Source organism: Halictus rubicundus, chromosome 1, assembly GCF_050948215.1.
Source record: "Halictus rubicundus isolate RS-2024b chromosome 1, iyHalRubi1_principal, whole genome shotgun sequence".
Lineage (NCBI taxonomy): Eukaryota > Metazoa > Arthropoda > Insecta > Hymenoptera > Halictidae > Halictus > Halictus rubicundus.
In genome coordinates, this window is record NC_135149.1 from 22,296,395 (window position 1) to 22,316,766 (window position 20,372).

Consider the following 20,372-nt stretch of genomic DNA (forward strand, 5'->3'; position numbering starts at 1 on the left):
GCAGCCGAGGGTCGCACAAAGGGGATGAAAGGAAGTCCGGGGCAATTAGAATGATGCCCTTTGCACGGTCTTCCTCGCTGAACCTCTCCCACCCGCCCTCCCTCCCATCCGACCACCCCCAAACCACCCCCACGACCGTCTCCACCCTCTGGGTGAAATCATAGAGCGATCTTCGTCCGTCTGAGAGGAAACGAACGACGAGGAAGCGAACGAGTTCGATTAGGAGGCTTTGGAGCATTAGAAAATTCAAAGAGGCAGTTCTGAAACATTTTTCAACTAATTTTGCATTTTGAAAGAGAGGGGATTCAAAATTCCGTGCTGACAGTGCGATAAAGAGTTAAAGCAACGGTCCATTATGAAGTGATCAGGAGAGGCATGGTCCAGTTGCAAAATTGAACGAACGTTTCCAAAAACTTGTCAACCCTACTTTACATTGCATTACAATTTCTATCATATCAAAACGTCAAGTCCTATTTTTCCACGTAGAGCCTAAAGGAGTTTTGTTCGTTATCAGCTGAGGTCCGAAATGTGAAAGGAGCTAAACAGTGCCGCTCAGAAAATCACCAAAACCGTCCAGCCCTTAAAGATCCGTCTGAACCTCGGCGATGATGATCGCTCCAGAAATTACCATTCAATTTCGCCGAGGAAGAGCGCATGCTCGCACAAGAAGCTCACGTATACCCTCGCGAGATCCACCCTTGACCCTCCGGTAAAGAAAGGTGCATCAGCGCGAAATGGAGCAGCCGATTCGCTAAAGCGGGGTGAAAGCGGGTGGCGTAAAGCTGGCGCGGATCGGCCCGGCCCGGCCCGGCCCGGCGGCTCCATCACAATTAGGTGACGATCTCATCAGCAACGTGCGAGGCCTGGTGTGCGCCGAAAATCGGGAAGCGAGTACCCGCGAAACCGCGGTCTCCCTTCCATCTTGGAATAAAAGAGGACCAAGGGTGTGTGGGAACACCATCGGGGATTGCGACTTCGCCGGGGATTCACGATCCACGTTTGTGTCGAGGGAAAGAGGGAGGGGTGGATGATAGAGGATAGAGGAGAGATCGTTCTCTCTGTTGCAACCGTGGAACCAGCGTGTGTCGGCTAACGCGGGGAGCTCGATTTTCCTGGTGTGTCTGTCTGTCGGTCCGTTCGTTCTCGTTCGTCTGGCTGACTGGATGGGTGGTTGGCTGGTTGGTTGGTTGGTTGGTTGGTTGGTTGGCTGGCTGGATGGCTGAGTTTGCTGCCGTTGCATCGTAACATATAAGTCCAGGAGGGCAATAATAGATCCCACAATGCCATGCGAGCTTTTCAGGGCCTCCCGTAGGTGGTGCGGCCGTGGGTGGGAACGTCGGACGGGGTTGGGGGTTGCCGGTGGGTGGTAGAGCCCGCGAGAGGGGATGGAAACGAGGTAGCTCATCAACTAATGGCCCGGACCGGAACTGAACTACCTTCTCGTACGGACTCGCCTACGCTGCTGCCTCCCGGTGCACGTGTGTGCATACGTCTGTGGATGCACACGTCCTCACTCTATCTGTCTCTGTCTTTCTCTGTCTCTCAGCCGCCTCTGTCTCTCTCTCTCTCTCTATCTCTCTCATTCTCTGCCAACCTCGACTGTCGCGCGACACAGCCTCTCTCTCCATCGAGTGGATACGTTCTTGCGCGACGTCTAGCAATCTGGATTGCACCCAGCCGACTTCATTTCGGATATTTAGCGTTATTGCTGGATAAGCCATCTACTCTTCCCCCCTCCATAGCTTCTCCTAAAGAGACCGGAAGCTCGCCGAAATTCCACGGAAGAATAAGCCTCGCGACCCTACAGAGTACCGGGTCCGTCTCCCGGGTTCCAACGCCTCCGCTTGTTCTCTGTCGTCGTCGGCGTCGTCGGCGTCGTCTACCTACCTCTTTTTCTACTGCTCTCGGTGTCCATTCGAGATTGGCAGAAGTGCATAAAGTTAAGTGCACGCTCGTCCCGTTCTAGCAGCTAGCCACTGTGCCGGAAGATGAGATTGCGATTCCGGGAAGTCGTTATTTCTCCTCGAGCTCCTCCTTTTTCTGATAGACCGCGCGCGCGGCTCCCTTTCACGCGCTGTAATGCTCATCAATCCGGAAGTGCGGATCTTGACGAAACGATGAGACTCTTTTTAGAGACTCCGCGGCGAGGAGCTTTCGGATCTGTGGAATCATCGTCCTCCAAAAATTGTTGGCCTTTTTCCTGGAGCTCCCGGTTTCTGGATTTTTAGCTATTGAAGGTTCTGGGTGCTGGAGACGTTGCCAAGGATTTGGGATCTCTCGAATCTCTAAATCCGTGGGTCAGAAAATAGATTTCCGAGGCTCCACTTCCTCTTGTTTCTCTTGGAAATGATCAAGTCGGAAAACCCAGTGACTTTCAACCCCCCGAAAATATTAATCCTACCCTTTCTGGTAACCAGGACCTGTCCTTTCAGATTCTAATGTCTCTAACTCCCTGAGACTCTATGTCAGGACCCGAGGACTTGGTGAATTTCCAAATCCGCGGGTCAGGAAATGTTTCGGCGAGCCCTCCCCCGAAAATATTAATCTTCCCTCTCTGGTAGACAGCCATTTACAGTAATTACCGGCGGTATTAAAAACAAAGGAGGACCGTTAACGCGACGGGGCGACCTCGGAAGGCCGGGGTCCTCTTTTCGCGCTGCTCAAAGGAGAGACGCGGTACCAAAGAAAAAGGGTTCGTTCTCCGGTGGGGTGAGTCGGAAGGAAGGATTCGCATAAATCCACCCTCCTCTCTCCGAACCGGCCTGGAACCACCCCACGAGAACGGGCCATGAATATTGATCAGCCCCCGTTCCACCCGTGGCGTCGTCCTACTCTCACGCAACGCGTCTTCCCGTTGGGACCCTCCTTTTCGTCTTTTCCACCCCCGCACCGCCATCTCACGCGGTCTCTCCATTTTCTTTCTCTTTCTGCTTCGCTTTCTCTTTATCCAACGATTCGCTGCTCTAGGTCCCCGTGACCCGGCAAACAACGGACTCTATTTACGGTGGACTTTATCTTGACGTGATCTAGTTATGCCAGGCACGACCTAGCACGCAGGCATCGCTCCCAGAGATCGCTCACTATTATTCTATCGTCTATCGCCAGCATCTAACACGTGGTTTCGACGGGTTCGGCTGTCGGAGGCCGGAATTCCGAATTGATGGTTGCGCGGATCACACTTTTATGTAATACCGCATTAGGGTCTTTAGAAAATCATGTCCAAGTTCGAGCAAACGACAGCGCTTGTTCTGAAACCCCTTGTTCATTATGTTCTCCTTATCTTTTTAATTGAATTTTTAATCTGTCCTTAACTCGCTCGCAAATTCTCTTAAAGCTGACATTTGCTCTTTAAGTATCTAGACGCAGCTGCAATCTTTAGATTTTTATTTATCCCGTTCTTGACAGCGAGGGGTAATCGAATTATTTATTAGAGGGTGGTTGAACTTTCATTTTCCAAAAATGGAAGGTCAACGGGGAGTGATTGCTAATCTGCGGATTTCATACATTTGTGACAAAAAAATCGTTGATTAAAAGAATTCGAGAATATCAGTCGCAGCTTACTACAATTACTAAGGAAAGAAAGGAATTTTCCCTTTGGCTCCTGTTCCTCGAAAACAATTTTTATTGTGCATAAAGAGCTGCAGCGATCACGGGAAATGTAAGAATAAGATAATTGAGAAGATCGGGAACAGAAAAAAATTCTGCGTTTCTTCTCATTTTATTATGATGCTGCATTATTCACCCCGGTAGCTTTCGTCGCTGTCCACCCCGAATTCCTCGCAGTATGTTTCTAAATGCCATTACACCCCGATGAGCGAATAAAGTGAATGGAATGGATCCTCCACCCTAGTCCCTCTATACGGCTCGTGTCCTTTCGTGTTCACTCGGCTGTCGAAACATGGTCATCGTCATCGGTCAGGGTCTCCAGGAGTCATCGAGACCGCTCGAAGGGGTTGCCGGCACACAACCCTTCCGCCGTGAAACTTTAAACGAACGATCTGGGTTAGAGCCGAGGAGTTTTTAACGCTTCGAGAGTTACCATGGCAACAATGGTAGGCCGTTATTAATCCCCGACGGGAGCGGCGAGGAACAGAGGAAAGAAGAGAAAGAGAGAGAAGGAGAGGGAGAGAGAGAGAGAGAGAAAGAGAGAGAGACTAGGGAAAGGGAGAAGATTCTCCCCCGGTTCTACCGGAGCTTCTGATCCTCTCATTTTCGATCTTCTTTCGCTCCTTCGGATCTGCGCTCGTTCCTCTCCCATTCTTTCGCCACGTGAGCGACTCTGTCTTCTTCCGAACGACCGAGAGACAGACAGAGAGCACAGGCACGCGTGGAATTAGGAGAAGGCTCCGTCATTATACTCCCATCACTCACTTCGCTTCTGCCTGTCTCGCTCCGGTTCATACTTAACCTTGGCTGCGAGCCTTCTGCGTCTCACCTCCGCCATTTCTCTTTTTAGCTTCGAACATCGAGTGCTGTCTGACGGTGTCGGTGCCTACAATACAAGTGTTGCTGAAACATCGACGAATAAATAATTATATTGGTCACGCTCGTCCAGTCACTTACATTTTCTTTTTCTTGGACTTGGGGTCCAATCGAAATTCATTGAACGATTTGAGGATCTTTTTACCGTTTTTGGGTGAACGATTTAAAAAAATGATTGTCAACCTTGACGCTTATCACAAATCCAGAGAGGCGAACGATTCGAGAGACAGTATTCTACGCGTTTCAGGCTGTACGGTTTCGAAAAATGATTTCCACGGTTTCGAGGGAGCATAAGTGCATCGATCGTCGGCATTTCGGCGTCGGATCCTGTTCCGGCTGGATTTCCGCTCGGCGGCAGGTCGGCTCGCGTTTACCACCTGCATCGGATCGAATTAATAGTTCGCTCGGCCGCGAAACCCGTAAATAATGCCGGCTGACAGGCCGTAGCCGAACGTCGATGAATAACGAGCCGCGGAACCTTCGACTTCGAGTCTCTCCTCTTTTTTTCCACGGGGGTCGGCCAACACCGCGTCGGCTCGGACCACACGCGCTCGAAGACACTCGCATAGTATACTACACCGTAATCCTTTATGGCGGCTACGAAACAGAGGGACGACACGGGGGTGCGGACGAGGAAAAGCGAAAAACACAGCGACGGGGAAACGCGGCAGCCGGGACGTTGGAAGGAAATGAGTGAAAAGATCGAAGAGAGGAGGAGAAGCGACGCGAGGCGAGCGAGAGAAAAAGAGAACGAGAGAGAGAGAAAGACAGAGAACGTTGTGGCGAGTGTCTGTGCGCGTGCACGGGAAACAAAGCTCGTCTCCGGGCGAGCTCCTCCACGTGTACAAGCCGCTCGATGCATCGATACCGGAAACGGCGCGATCCGCCACGAAAAAACCGGAGAGAAACTTGCTTGGCGTCGCGTCGCGTCGCGTCGCGCCGCGCCTCGTCGACAGAGCCACGAACGGTGACGCGCGTGTACACGAACGCCGTGAATATTTCACCAGAGATATCCCGCCGCTTTCTCGACCCTTCGACCACCCCCGCCGTACACACGTTATCGCAATTTTTCACGTGGACGTGCTCGGACACGTGCTCGTGCCTCGCGTTTACGCCGCGCTCTCGTTAGACGCTCTCTTCGATCGGTCGCTACGATTGGCTGCTCCGATTGGTCGATTCAACCGCCTCGGAACGAGCTAAATTGTTTGATATTCGTCTTCGAAGTCCAATGATGCGGAAGGGACTGTTTGTATTGGCTCTTTCGGAGAGCATGAAAACGGTTCCGGAAATGAAATATTTATGGAGGAACCAGTGAAGCGATCTTCGTTTAACCAACTGGGATAGGTAATGCGAACCTTATACCACTACATGGATTAATTTTATCAGGCATTCTCGCGTCGTTCGGTTTTTATCACATTTTTGAAGGTACTAAGATTTGTATGGTTGCTGGATGAAATGCACGGTTCATCGAGGTAGCTGCGGAAATGAATTTTTATGGACGTACCGGGTGCTGCGATTTTTATTTAACCAACTGGGATAGTTGATGCGAACCTTCCTTCACTGCCTGGATTTATTTCGTCGTGCTCTTGCAATCCGTTTGCTTATTAGAGCATTTTTAAATGTGCCAAGTTCTACTGGTGGTTGGCGAACAAAATGCATCGAAACGACGTTAGAACACAATTTTCCACAACCATTCCAGTGAAGCGACTTTATGTAACTAACTGGGATACTTGGTACGGAGTTTCAACCACCTTCGGCAGGAATTTCATCAAGTTGCTCGATCTCATTTCCGTCGTATCGCATTTTGAAGTACATACATCAAGTCGTGCACGGTTCTCAGAGCGTTCGAGGAGGAACGATTTCGTTCTAACTGGCAGTGTAAATTTTTCTAAATAATAACGAACTACCTGAAGGACGGGGGACGGTCGACAGAAACCCGATGCCCGATGGTGACCCAATGCAGGCTTCGATCTCGAAGGAAAGTAGCCTCGTCCCGCACCGCGCTCGATTGATCAGAGTGGGTGGACGGAGGTTGAGCGATTTTCGCCGGAAGTATCGGGCGGCCGGAAGCCGTGCGCGCTTTGAAATGCGAAAGACGTGTTCCACGGCCACGGGGAGAGAGAAACCTACCACCCTCTCTCCCCTCTCTCTCCCTCTCTCTCTCTCTTTCACCCTCTCTCGGAGTAACGTTGATCTAATAACGGGACAAACGTCGCGCGAATCGTGTCCCGGACGGGATTTCATTTCCTCCTAGGATGAGCGGCCGCGACCAGAAGGAAAAGAGGAAGACAGAGAACAGAGAGAGAGAGAGAGAGAGAGAGAGAGAGAACCTAGCAGGGGTTGACGGTGAAAGAGGGGCGAAAGGAGGTGCGGGGGAGGATCGATCCCGGCTCTCGCAAACCCGTCTTTCGATAGCGTCGCCTCCAGCTAGTTGTCGAACAAAGCGTCCTGCCGCTTCGTGCAAGAATTCGCTCGACAGCCGCTTAGACTGTGAAGCGTGCGTCGAAGAGAGTAGAGGGTTGGAGGTTCCTCGGGATTTACCAGGGAACTTCCAGCCCCCTCCCCCACCCCGTTCTCTACACCTTTTGTGACAGTTTGCGAAATTACTCGCCGCGAGAACCGAGAACTATGCGGCGGCCGGAACAACACCGCGAAACGTTGACCCACTGTTTACACGATACCGTAAAACGAATCTGCTCATTTTTACCCGCAAATAGCGAAAGGAATATACTACCGTCGAATCACGTGACGTTCTTAGAGCGTGATGAAACGCGATAGATAGAGTGCGAATTTTTATGCAAAATAAGAGCTACAGAGATATTCGTTTCTTCTCGTAACAATTGCAACGAGCTGAAATTGATGCAACAGAATATTTAAATGCATTCAACGTTCATACTGTTTCACATTTCATTCGCTGATTATAAATGCATAAAATCCGCAGTGTCGTGGCGTGATACTGTATTCCTCCCGCCCTGCAAACCCTGCTATTAATAAAACCAACAGTGAAGAACTCTGTTGTCGAAAGGCGTGAAGAGAGAAGGAAAACAATAGCCGAAATTCACTTTTTTACGTGCAAATTAGATGCACCGAGAAGTGTGGAAACAGTTTTAGGAACGAGAAGGCTAGAGAATAGTTGTAATAACGTAGCGAAACACGGGCGAGAGACCGAGGAGGGTGGCCGCAAGTGTAGGTTCCCCTTCGCGAAACGTTTTACCGAAGGTAATGGCCGTGCCGGAAGCGAGATGACGCGTGACCCCAGACGGATGCATTAGACGCACTTCCGGCGGTGCGACGCCCGGTTTCAGCACCGCACCGCTCTGCTCCGTTCCTCTCGGCTCCGCTCCGCTCTGCACCCATGTGTTCATCCGTGAAACACCGGGGCCACACCGGTCGCAGCATCCCGCCTATCCGCGGCTCCTTCTAACGCGTTATTCGCGCGATTGTATCCCTGAAATCCTGTTACGGCCGACGGGATCGCTCGATCGAACCTTCGGCCTGCCCCTCCGGTAATTTCGAACTCCGCCGAAACTAGGACGATTGTTCGGGATTTAATCGAGCGGACAATGGGACTCGACGAGCGGATACTTTCTTCGACCCCGTCTTTAAATCCTGGTCAGCCTCTCTTTATTAATGAGAATCAAAATATCTCGCTGATCCGCGGAGACGAAATCCCGATCCTCCAAGCTATATGGATATTAATTTTTTTAGGACGTACCGGCGCTGCGATTTTTATTTAACCAACCAGGATAGTTAATGTGGACCTTCCACTGCCGTCTGGATTAATTTCTTCAAGCTCCTCCGAATTGTTTGGTTTTTATCACATTTATAAATTCGGTAAGACGATTTTTACGATTGGTGGGCAAATTGCACAGTGCGTGGACGTTTTTCCGGAAATTAATTTTTTATGGACGGACCGGGTGCTGCGATTTTTATTTAACCAACCGGGATAGTTAATGTGGACCTTCCACTGCCGTCTGGATTAATTTCTTCAAGCTCCTCCGAATTGTTTGGTTTTTATCACATTTATAAATTCGGTAAGACGATTTTTACGATTGGTGGGCAAATTGCACAGTGCGTGGACGTTTTTCCGGAAATTAATTTTTTATGGACGGACCGGGTGCTGCGATTTTTATTTAACCAACCGGGATAGTTAATGTGGACCTTCCACTGCCGTCTGGATTAATTTCTTCAAGCTCCTCTGAATTGTTTGGTTTTTATCACATTTTTAAATTCAGTAAGACGATTTTTAGGATTGGTGGGAAAAATGCACAATGCATGGACGTTTTTCCGGAAATTAATTTTTTATGGACGGACCGGGTGCTGCGATTTTTATTTAACCAACCGGGATAGTTAATGTGGACCTTCCACTGCCGTCTGGACTAATTTCACCAAGCTTCTTGGAGTTGTTTGGTGTTTATCACATTTTTAAATTCAGTAAGACGATTTTTAGGATTGGTGGGCAAACTGCACAGTGCATGGACGTTGTTACGGAAATGAATTGTTTATGGACGTGCTTGAGTGCTGCGAATTTTTATTTAATCAACTAGGATAGTTATCACGACCCTCTAGCCACCTCCAGTACTAATTCCATGAAGCTCCTTCGAGCCGTTTGCAGAACAAAATTGATTTTCCTTGATCAATTCATTAGGAATCAACATTAACTGAATTGAGGGGGTTATCGAACTTTTACCATTCAATTTGTAAGCCCACAAATTCCCGAAAGTGTACGAAAGATAAATGAAAAATTGAGGCGGGTGTTTGGGCAAACGTTGGCTTTGGGACATCATTGACGGCATATGTTCCGCCTGATTGAGCATCGGCAAACAATCGGAAACCTTTGGATTTTCCGTGCGATCGAGGATCGAAAAGCGTGGATTAAATACCTACGCACTCCGTGTACAACCGCGAAGGATGTCAAAGAGAAGTATCATTTCCACGTCGCGTGAAAGGACGAGTATATTTCTATTGATCCAGTTTGGATATGTTTCCCGGTTGAAATTTTGGTCGCGCGATTTTCTATGGACTCTGTACCTTTACCGTTTCCCCATATACAATACATACATATATATATATATGTATATATATATATATACTGTGTATGTATCAGCCTCCACCTATCGCTGCTACCATGGGGCGGTCCGAATTTTCCATGTAACGCGCAGAGAAAAAGGAACGGCGTCAAAACTGGCTCTCTTGTAAATTTTTCACGTCCGCCCGGCGCAATCAAGCCCGCCGCCGGCCTTCCATTACCGGGAACAGCAAACATCGCTGTTTATGCATTCCGAATAGGGGAAGCAAGGGGGAGAAATTAAAATTCATCGTTCGACCCCGAAGATATCGATTGGTTCCCCGACTATGACGCCCGAACGGAGCTACGCGGCGATACGAGCCCCCGGTGAAACACTTTGTCTCGGAACGGTCCAATAAAATTCGGATACGTGAAACCAATCGCCAAAAACGCTATTATAATACCTGGGAAGAAAAATTGCATACGCAGAGACTTTACGAAAAATTTTTTCATGATTTTTCAAACCCTCTTTCTTTCGAACAATTCTCTGACTCTATTTCATTTTAACTTGTTCATAAAGGGTGTCCCAAAATAACATGACATTTTAATTTATTAATAAAACGTATTTTTTTTTTTACAAACATGGAGGTTATGTGTGGAACACAATATCTGATAAATGGCCGCCTCGTCCCTGTTTGCAAACGTTCACTATTTTGACGAAATTTTCGATAACAGTTTGGCATAATTGCGGACTAATTTCAGTAATGCTGCGTCCAATTGCTTCCTTGAGCTCCGGAATGGTTTGTGGATCATTGGCATACACTTTTCCTTCCAGAAAACCCCAAAGAAAAAAGTCTAATCGCGTCAAATGGCACGATTTTGGTGGCCAATTCACATCGCTGCGGCGCGAGATAACACGATCAGGAAACTTCGTCTGCAGTAACTGCATTGTTTCGTCCGCAGTGTGGCATCTTGTTGGAAGAATATGTCTTCCAAGTCCATGCGGTTCAATTGATTCCATAAAAAGTTGTTTATCACGTCACGATAACGAACACCAGTGACGGTAACCGCATTTCCAGCAGCATTCTCAAAAAAGTACGGCCCAATCACTCCTCCAACCCAAAATCCGCACCAAACAGTGACTCGTGGTGGATGCATGGGAAGCTGTTGAATCACTTGTGGATTTTCGGTCTCCCAAATTCATCACTCATCGCTCAAAATGATTTTGCGAGACGGTGCGTTATGATGACCAAAATCTGTGCGGACTTTTCGAACCGTCTCTGCAAAGTTTTCACCATTTTTTTAGTGAATTTTCACAATTTCTATGCGTTGCTCGATCGTGTAATTCTCCATGACTAAACCTCAATACTTCCTGATGCCAGTTGCCAAAGATTAGTACTCCATATTCACCACAAAAAATGGCGTGCAATTTAAGATGTCAGGTCATTTTGGAACACCCTTTATAAAATGCAATTGAAATTCATGTAATTATATAAATTGTGACACAGCATAGGATAGTCAGTATATGACACACTGGAATTTATTTTCTATAAATTTTTGAACCCTTTGTCTTGCTTCTTGATCTTCGCTTTAACATCATTGTTCACTACACTTAAACTGGACGTAGATTAATCTTAATTTCAAACAGAAATAATCATGTCCAACATTTTCAATTATTTCGACTCATTATTCTCTGCTCCTCCACCTCGTTTCGCAATTATACATCAGCTGCTCCGATTTTTCTTCTAGTTCCACGCATTTTAATTTTAATCCAATTATCGTTACAGGCACATTTCTTCAATGCCAAATGATTAAGAAATTATAATTATAGACAATACATTTATTTTCTCCGAATAATTCACTTCTCAGTTCTGTTGCGGACCGCTTCGATTCCCATCCGATAGATTTTCTTACTTTTCTGGCAGTTCGATTTGTTGGAATTTTGTTCCGCGCGTTTCGAGGGATAAGATAGTGCTTAGAAGAGGGAAAGCAAACCTCCATGAGTTCAGGAAGCGCATAATGGTGGCCGTGACGAAAAAAGATCCGCCGGCAGGAACGAGCCAATAGGATAAGAGCCCCTTTACCTTACGAGATTGGTCGGCGCATTGTTTTAAGGGAGGCCCGACGCATGCGTGATCCCATGCGTGGGAGGATCGACCAGAGTCCACGGCCCACGCTCCCTGAGGATCGTGCCTCTCGATCCCGTAGATCCCACCGGTGTCCTGGGACTCTATCCTCTGTTCAGGCCCTACCATCCACCTCTTCCACTAAAAATCCTCCTCCCACGTGATCCACTTTCCAATGAACAGCCTTCAACGTCACATGACAGCTTCTGAAAACGCTGAAGTCCTTGCTGCAAAAATTAATCACGCGCACTTTTCGGGAAAATTGTAATTGTGGATTTTTCTCGATGCAAGGATGTTTCAGAAGAATTTCCGAGGTCCAAGATCTCCAGGACCCAGGTGGTTAATTAGTACCAGCAAATAAGCGCCGCAGCGGGAAAAATCACCAGTCGATTAGCACGGTGGGTCTGTTGAGAACCAGAATCTTGATCCTAGATTGTCCTTCGTCCTGTGTAGCACTCCTTTTTCGAGCGTAAGCTGACGGAAACGGCTCCCGGCAGATAAATCGATAATCGTACCCGGTTTTTCGGGGGCTTAGGCGTTGCTTATTAGCGAAATCTCCCGGTGCGAAGGATAGAAGAGCCTCAAAGATAGAAGGAGAGAGAACGAAGAGAGACAGAAAAAGATAGAGAGAGAAAAGAGAGAGAGAGAGAGAGGATCGCGGAGATGGATCTCGAGGGAAGAAACAGAGAGGGTGGTCGTGGAAAAAGAAAGCCGGCCTTCGGTCGGGAAAAAAAGAGAAGAGGGGGCACCTGCCTTCAAAAAGGCCGCCGACTTGATCCGAGCCGCCATTGTTGGCCACGGTGCACCATACCGCGAAACAAATACAACCCATACAACGCCGCGGAGCGTAACTGGAAACACAGCCCGGGGAGAACGTCCGTGAGATTAGCTCCGCTTAGCCACCACCTTTGCAGCTTCTCTCTCTCCCGTTGTTAACCGGGGTTTTAGATTTTTCCGCGATCCCCGGCGTCTCCATTTAACCAAGCGTCTCTTCGCTCTTCAACCCCCTCCGAGACGTCTGCGAGCATTGAACCGCGAGAACGATTTCACACAGACGCGAGAAATCTTGATTAATACGCGAATCGAACGATTTCTTAATTATAGCAACCCGACGGGGGCGAGAGAAAGGGTCCGTGGGCGGTTAAAGGGCACGCATGAAAATCATCCCCGGCCGTTTATTGTTCCCGTGTACAATAATGGCCGACTTCCGGGGGCCGCACAATGCTCGGCGACTCGAACCCGCGAAGATTAACCGGCGTTTTTCGCGTGCGAGACTGCTCGAGCGCGAAAAAACCAAGAACCACCAAAGAAGAGAGGGGTCGGGGGTCGCGGACCAGTGTTTGTTTAAATTCGAGCGACTTTGGTAGCGGCCTGAATGAGAGCCCGACTTTTGTGCATTATGCTCGTCACCGAGGCCCGTGCCACGAAAAATCCACGTGGCGACACGGGGGGCCGGAGAAAGGGGCCGAAGAAAGGGTTGAAGAAGGAAGAAAGGCGAAGAACTTGGGGGCGCGAGAGGCAGAGGGAAGATATTCGGAGAAAGAGAGTGCCCAGTCGCTGCTCTTACGATAAAAGATCTCTCTCTCCCGGCTGGCTGGATGGATGGCTGGTCCTGGCGAAATTTCCGTCGAGGGCCGGCCCAGGACGGGGGTTGGAAAAAAGCCGCTGCAGCGAAATAAAAAAATGTATATATACATAGATATATGTATATGTATGTGTATGTGCAATGTAAACGTGTACATGTGTACGGCACACGTACAGGCGTAACCGGGCGCAGACACGCGGACCCGTGTAGGCACTTAAAAAAAACAAACACCCACACACCGCCGGGACAAGAATCGAGCGGAGCCATTCAACTGCTGAACGAAACAACAATTCGGTCGTCCAATTAATCGCGAACAACGCGCGCGCCCGAGAAGCGAAACGCGCGCGATTCGAGAAATCGAATGGGCCGAGTCGAGCCCGCGCCCGAGGTTCGCCCGTGCTGTTTTATTTTTTTTTTTCTCGTTTTATGTTTTTTGTGTTTAGCCTTTCCCCCCTTGAATGGACCAATCGGCAAGGCTCCTGGTCGAGGCTGCTCCGGTTAGTTTTTTCGTCACCCTCGCGCTGCTTCTCCTTGGCTCTACACTAATTCACTTCGGGTTCCAGACAGGAAAATCATCCCCCTCGGTCCCTCGGTGAACGCGGGCTAATTGGTTATCTTTTCGATTTTTTCTACAGTAGTCTGGTGCTCCTAGAATTTTCAACCTGATCCTCCTCCTCCCTATTCAAACTCATCCCCTGCCCTCCCACCAGATTTCCGATCTGTTTTGTACTGCGTCTTCCATTTCCCACCTATTTTTTCCGGATTTTTCGCTACCGTTTGACAATATTGTAATTGCTTGTGAAATTTCGAACGGGACCGTATTGCCTTTCCTGCGATGCCTCTTCCCTCGTATCCCCGGATTTCCACGCCGTAATTGGTTATCTTTTTTCCGAGATTCTAAACCAGTGTGGGGGCGGTTAAGTGGCGCATTGAAACCGGGCCGAGAGACAGACGAAAAATCGTTCCCCGAAAAGTCAGTGCTCGCCACCCTCTCTCGGCCATTCGATGCTCTTCGAGGAAGATTCCCCGAGCAGGGTGGCTGGAAAGATGGACGAGGACGGGACATTAATAAGCGTAATATATTAGGGAGTCCTTTGTGAGCAGCGGGCGTCTTTCAGCCGCGCGTCAAGCCGAATCCTGGCGGGCCAGGATCACGGTTGAAAGGTGAAAGGAGAGAGATAGCGGAGAGAGAGAGAGAGAGAAACGACGAAGGGACAGAGGAAAAGAGACGGCAAAGGGCGATCCACACGGCAGGTTATATATGCTCGCGGAGAGCCCAACGGGATTCAAAACCATCCGGCATCCGGGCCCGAGACAAATGCGTTCCGCGGTGCGAGACAAAACGCGTGACTCGTCGCCGTCATTCGTTAAGCCGTTTTCAGCGATGGAAACGGCGACAGGAAAGGGAAGGGCGGCCCTCTGTTCGAAACCAATGAAACCTCCGACTGAAAGACACCTCCTTCTGCATTCCTCCGTCTTCTTCGGGGCCGCGTCATTACTCAAGAGGAGTACGTGTCGCGCAGGACATTCCGCCGGCTTTCACCGAGCTGTCGAAGGGGACTCGGCCCGAGCGTGGGCAGAATATATTTACGCGCGAGCGACCGTTCGGCGCTGACTGTTCGCTTCGATCGATCGGAACAACGAGAAACGATAACGAAACTTCATCCCCTGACTCTGCTCTACAATCTGCGCATCGTAACTCCTCGATCAGATCGTGATCTTCGGCGGGGAACGCGGTCGAAGATGGCCATCGTCGATTGATTCGTGCCGCTTCGATTTGGACTAACCCTTTGCACTAGAACATCGGGTCAGACTTGTGATCGACATAAAATTCGATTTTCACGTTGTCGATATGTTTATAGCCATTTGAAGCATACAAACGCGTATAAACTTCTATTCCTAAAAAATTATGAACGACAAAGGAGTTCTTAACAGAATTGTGCACTGCTTTAAATGGGGATTTATTTGTAAATATAATTATAAATTAATAACGATTGAAAACGTCTTCTACGGAAACTTTGCGTTTTGCGCGATAAGGATATGATTGTGCTGCAGGCGCGACAACAGCAACCGAAACGGTTAAGAGTTCGGAAGGTGTCAGGACGTCTCTGTAAGGATCGACCGATTAGTATCGACGTCGTTTTCGATGGAAACGGTTAATCGCAGCGACGCGGGGGTGCAAAAGGGTGCTCTGTCGACGGTTCGTGGACCGTTTCGGTGGGGGCTGGCTGTCGGCTGGGCCATCCTCGAATAACGCGGAGCGTAACACGTGGGCGCAGAGTGCCCGGAGAGAAGATAAACGGATTACGGCCGCTTTGTGTCAACGTGATCCGCTTCCCGTGCACCCGAATCCCAGTACCGTGCTCGCCGTCCGCTCCTCCTCAATGGGATATTACGCGCTCCAGTGCTGGTAACACTGTTCGGTCTGCAGGATGTCGCTTCGACTGATAACCAATTTTCATTACTGTTAATTTAGGGGCCTACAGTCGTGCCACCGCGCCGCTGTGAACTCTCTCTCTCTCTCTTTCTCTCTCTCTCTCTCTCTCTCTCTCTCTCTCTCTCTCTCTCTCTCTCTCTCTTTCTGTCTCGCTCTCGACGCCTTTCGGATCAGCGGAAACTCATTCCGCTTCTTTCGCACACTTCTTCAACCCTTTACACCATGATTTCAGACAGAAAAGTATATAAAATTAATTTGCGTAAGCCATCATTACACTGCGGATCTTCGTGCAACATAAAAATTGTCAGTATCAAGGTACTGGAACCGGATAAATATTTGATTCTTCGTTCAACAATTTCAATAAGTTGGCGATTGATAACTAGGAATTGATACTGTTGAATTTCTTCGATTTTTCCACTGTTTCATCACCTACTCGGAAATACTAATTATAAGCCGTCATACCCGAAAATAACGTTGGAAACGAACGAGTATCATCGAACGATAAAAATATCGAACGTTTCGAAGAAACTGGGCGCGCGAAATGAAAGAATTTAGTAGATCATTGTAGGACTCGACTGTTCCAATCGTCATTTTTACGGCAGGCTTGTTGCCCAGGGTTAAACGACCGCGCGCCTCCGTCGGCTCGCATTGTGACAGAGCACAGTGTCCCAGACTATAGTCTTTGCTCCGGCGTAAACAGCGTTGCGCACCGCGATCCGCGCTTTCCATGGGACGGCATTCACAACTTCCGCTCGAACAACTGGATCCTCGTTCTGTCACGCGACAAGGTGACCCAGTCAGCCTGCTCGATGACAGGGACGAGGCCATTGTGCGGCCCGGGATCGGCAGTAATCGGCGTCTAACAGTCTCTCCTGGCTGGAGATCAGATCGAGCGGAGACGCGCTCTGCTCTCTCCGCTCTGCTTCGTAGGAGAGGGAACGAGAGGAGAGACACGTCCCCTCGTGCGCGGATCCATCGCAGACGCATTCCCTCCGCGAAGGATATCTCATCATTGTACTCGCCCCTTAATCAACAGCTCCCTGCCGTCCTCCGATGCTTATTGATATAACCCACCCCCTCCGCGCGACCCCCACGATCGAACCCCTCGCGACGTATGAACTGTCTCTGTGTCCTGTAGCCCCGTGACTCTCCTTTTGCCAGGACTGTCCATAGAAATTCCCGCAGGAAAGGCAACAGTGCAACTGTGCACGTTGAAGAGTTAAAGTTATCGCGGTGGTTGCCGGACATGGTTTCAGCAGGTAGAACGATTGTGAAAGTCGTGGAAAATGTTTCAATCCAAGGAGATATTTGTTTCAATCTGTAACGTTTATATTGGATATAAAGTAGGCTAGAGTAGGTTATCAATAGATTGCAGGTCAAAATAGAACTTGTATGCATTGATTGCAAAATATACAAACCTGTGAAAAAATCCTTTCTCTCCTTAATAAAATCGGCCGATTGAAAATAATATATTGGCATTCCTAATCAGAGATTTGAGACTTTCACGGCCCGGCGTCATACAGTTTTGTCTGTTGAGGCTTTCGGGTGTAAGCCGTGTCCTAAAGGAAGAATTTTCCCAACGTTTCGCAAGCATTGCAGCTAGCTTCATCAGGGGTTCAGAAGACACACCGATACTGGCATTCCTAAGTTCGTTTAATCTTTCCGTTATTTTAAATTTCATCGGTTTTCTTAGTAAATGCATAAAGATCGTCAGTTTAGTGATCACCATGCAAGAAAGGATAATTCCAGCCACACTGCATGCAGAAAAATTCTAGAAAAATTCCAACGATCCTCCCAAAATCCCTCTAAAAGAACCTACAAGAGATAAATTTCCAATTTGTAAAGATCCCGAAACCAATTACGGGAATCGAGAAGGCTTTGCGCGGGTAGCGCAAGGGTACGGGTTTCGAAATCGCGGCCAGTATACGTGGCCGTGCTAATAACCGTGCCACCGGGATAGCGTCGGATATCTCGCCGAAATTTCATATTCAATAAGCAATATTTGTTTCGTTATTAATACGTGTCGAATATAACGGGAGTCAACGTGGAGTCGCGCGCGTTGAATGGGGCGTGTTTCGGTGGTGCACGACCACCATACCGAGGTATTTGCATGACAACGGTCGCTGTGCGCACGTATGCATCCATGTTCCCGGTACTCGCTAATTAGCGGGTACCACATACCGGCGCGGATTAACGAGAATATTGCATTTTTAATAGAGCTCCGGCCTCCGCCACCCCGTGGCGACCGCTGCTGAGCCCGAACGGGGGTTGCTCCGGGTTTCGGCGCCCCGGCGCGGTGATTTCAACGGCGACGATCTCCGTTTGCACGGATCGTTGCCCGTCGAGGATCAGGACACTTTGATGTCCTTCCCCGCGAACGGGCTTCCGAAGGATTTATTAAGGACCCGGCAAATCGTCTCGAAGGGTCCGCTCGGGCGGACGCGACGCGATCGAACGCGGCTTCGAGACGCTTTTGATATGGTATTTCGAGAATTATGCTGATAATCACTCTCTTCTTCTGCTGTACGGTATGTTCACGGGGTGATGGCATAGATTATTTCACTGTCATTCATTTTTGGACCTTGGTCAAGAATTCTTCAGGTTGCACATTGCAGCCCTTAATTATTTAGCGTCGATTCTGATCATACAGAATTTTTGCAGACATTGTCTATGCAGATAGGGAACATTGTAGCTAATTTTGATCGTATTTAGACTGCAAAACAAAAGGCAATCTTAATTCCCTTAAATCCCTTGTCACTGAATATTCTACCTAATTTAAATTGTATTTAAACCATAAAATTAGCTACACCCTTAAAGTTGAATCTTGTACACCACGATCTGCATCTTTCGATCCTCGATTGTTGGTGTAGCCCGAATATGATCTTCGTAATTTACACAGTTACATTACCTTTCAATGTTACATTAAATCATATCGTTACTAAATATCCTAGCCAATGTTAGTTAAATTAAATTTCTCCGCCCTGGACCGACATCATTGAACAAAAATACCCGAATTGCTCAAGGAAAAAATATAAAATCGAGAAGGAATCGAACAATCAGACGGAAAATCAGTGCTCCCAACATAAAATAATGTGCTCACCTGTGAGGTTGAACTCTAGGGGGTTGGAATTGAACCCCGTCCAAGGCAGAGGATCATTTCTCCCATAGATAGCCGGACTTCTCCATGTTTGCGAAGACGTAAGGGAGGCTGGTGGAACGTGAATTTTTTTAGACTGTCGATCGCGCGACCGAAAGGCTTGAATATATTTCGCTGCAGCGTTGGGGATCGATCTAGAGGCTCAAAGAAAATCCCGCGTGCATCCCTGGGGTCCAGGTCGGTAGTCGGTTCTCTGCTTGCCCGTCCGCTCGACTAGCTCCGCTGATTGCTGCTGCATCTTTGATGACCTCGTCCAGACAGAGAAAGAGAGGGCGAGGAGAGGAGAGGGGGATCGGGGCCACCCCTGCACGGAATGCTGTGCAAAGAGTGAAACGTTGAGATTGATATTTTAACAGACGGATTACGTAAGAAGGGACCCGGGCTTGGCGTGCTGGTGGGTGGATAACGGGGGTGTTAGAGGGTGTCGGGGGGAGGGTGGAGGGTGGATGGGGGTAGCAGAGGCTCAAGTGGTTTGCCTCTGCGAATAGGGTGCACACCCAGAGGAAAGCGGATCCCGTCCCGGCCACCCGTTGATGAATCTTTCAAGGGACCCTGACACGATATTTAACAGATCGTGTTTTATCAGGGAACGACGCGTAACCTTGCGAATCTTCCGCGGCATCTACGACTCTTTTTACAGGTACCACCATCAATCTTTCTACCAACTGATCGCCCTCTTGTTTGTTTCCAGATAAAGAGGCTCCATCCAGCGCACGGGGACTCGTGGGAATCCCATCGGTGAGCGATACATCCACTGATACTTCATTTCGCTTGGCCCCGGGGAACTAGATCTTAGCTATTTTCTAAAAAATTTATCGTCTCGCGTCGATGTTTGCTGAATTTATATTAGCTTACGGGGGAGGAATATTTGTCAGCAAAATGCATAGCATCCTCCCACGTTTTCTCTAATGACTAACAAGTCCGAGACAATTTGTTTCAATTTTCCTTTTTTCATTCTCCCACGTCTTCTCTAATGGCCGAGACAATTTGTTTTAATTTTTTTAATTGTATTATCAATTTACATAAAATTAATACCACTGTTCATCTCATCAATTTCTTAATGCCGAAATCATCTAGATTGCAGTGCAAGGCGAGAACTCATTATCAAGTAATTAACAATTGCTATTGATAACAGCTTCTATAAAAGAAGTAGTTGAGACTTGTGTTAAATGCATACAATTCTCGTGGCAGCGAACGCGTTCGAAGTACTTGGATCAGATTTATGCGGATGCACACGAGGATCTTGGTGTTCGCGTGCGGATTCTCGCGAATCAATTAGAAACCGTTCAACTCCAAGTTTCGTCCATCTGTTGTCCCCGGTCCCGTCAATTAATTTTGTCGCTCGCTAACGTCGCAACGGAGCCATGAAAAATCACCTGGGGAACGTTCCCGTCGCACACCTGCGTCTCGGATCGAAGGTGTAGGTCTCTCCGAACGTGTCGGCGAAAATCAAAGCTGGCTTCCACCGCCTTGGTCCGCACGGTCCTCGTTGGTTTCTAGCTTTGTATACAGCCACGAACGAACGAACTTGTACGCGTTACGACGAGGCGTTATTAATCGATTCGTTGCTCCGTGTG

At 48.5% G+C, this 20,372-nt stretch overlaps 1 protein-coding gene across 1 annotated transcript in view; it reads left to right on the forward strand.

Annotated features, from left to right (window-relative positions):
• Positions 1 to 20,372, forward strand: part of Soxn (SRY-box transcription factor soxNeuro) — a 404,681-nt gene that overhangs the window by 189,780 nt on the left and 194,529 nt on the right. The window contains exon 5 of the transcript XR_013082871.1: positions 19,487 to 19,533. The gene's annotated coding sequence lies outside the window, so the exon portion shown is untranslated. The remainder of the gene's footprint in view (positions 1 to 19,486; positions 19,534 to 20,372) is intronic.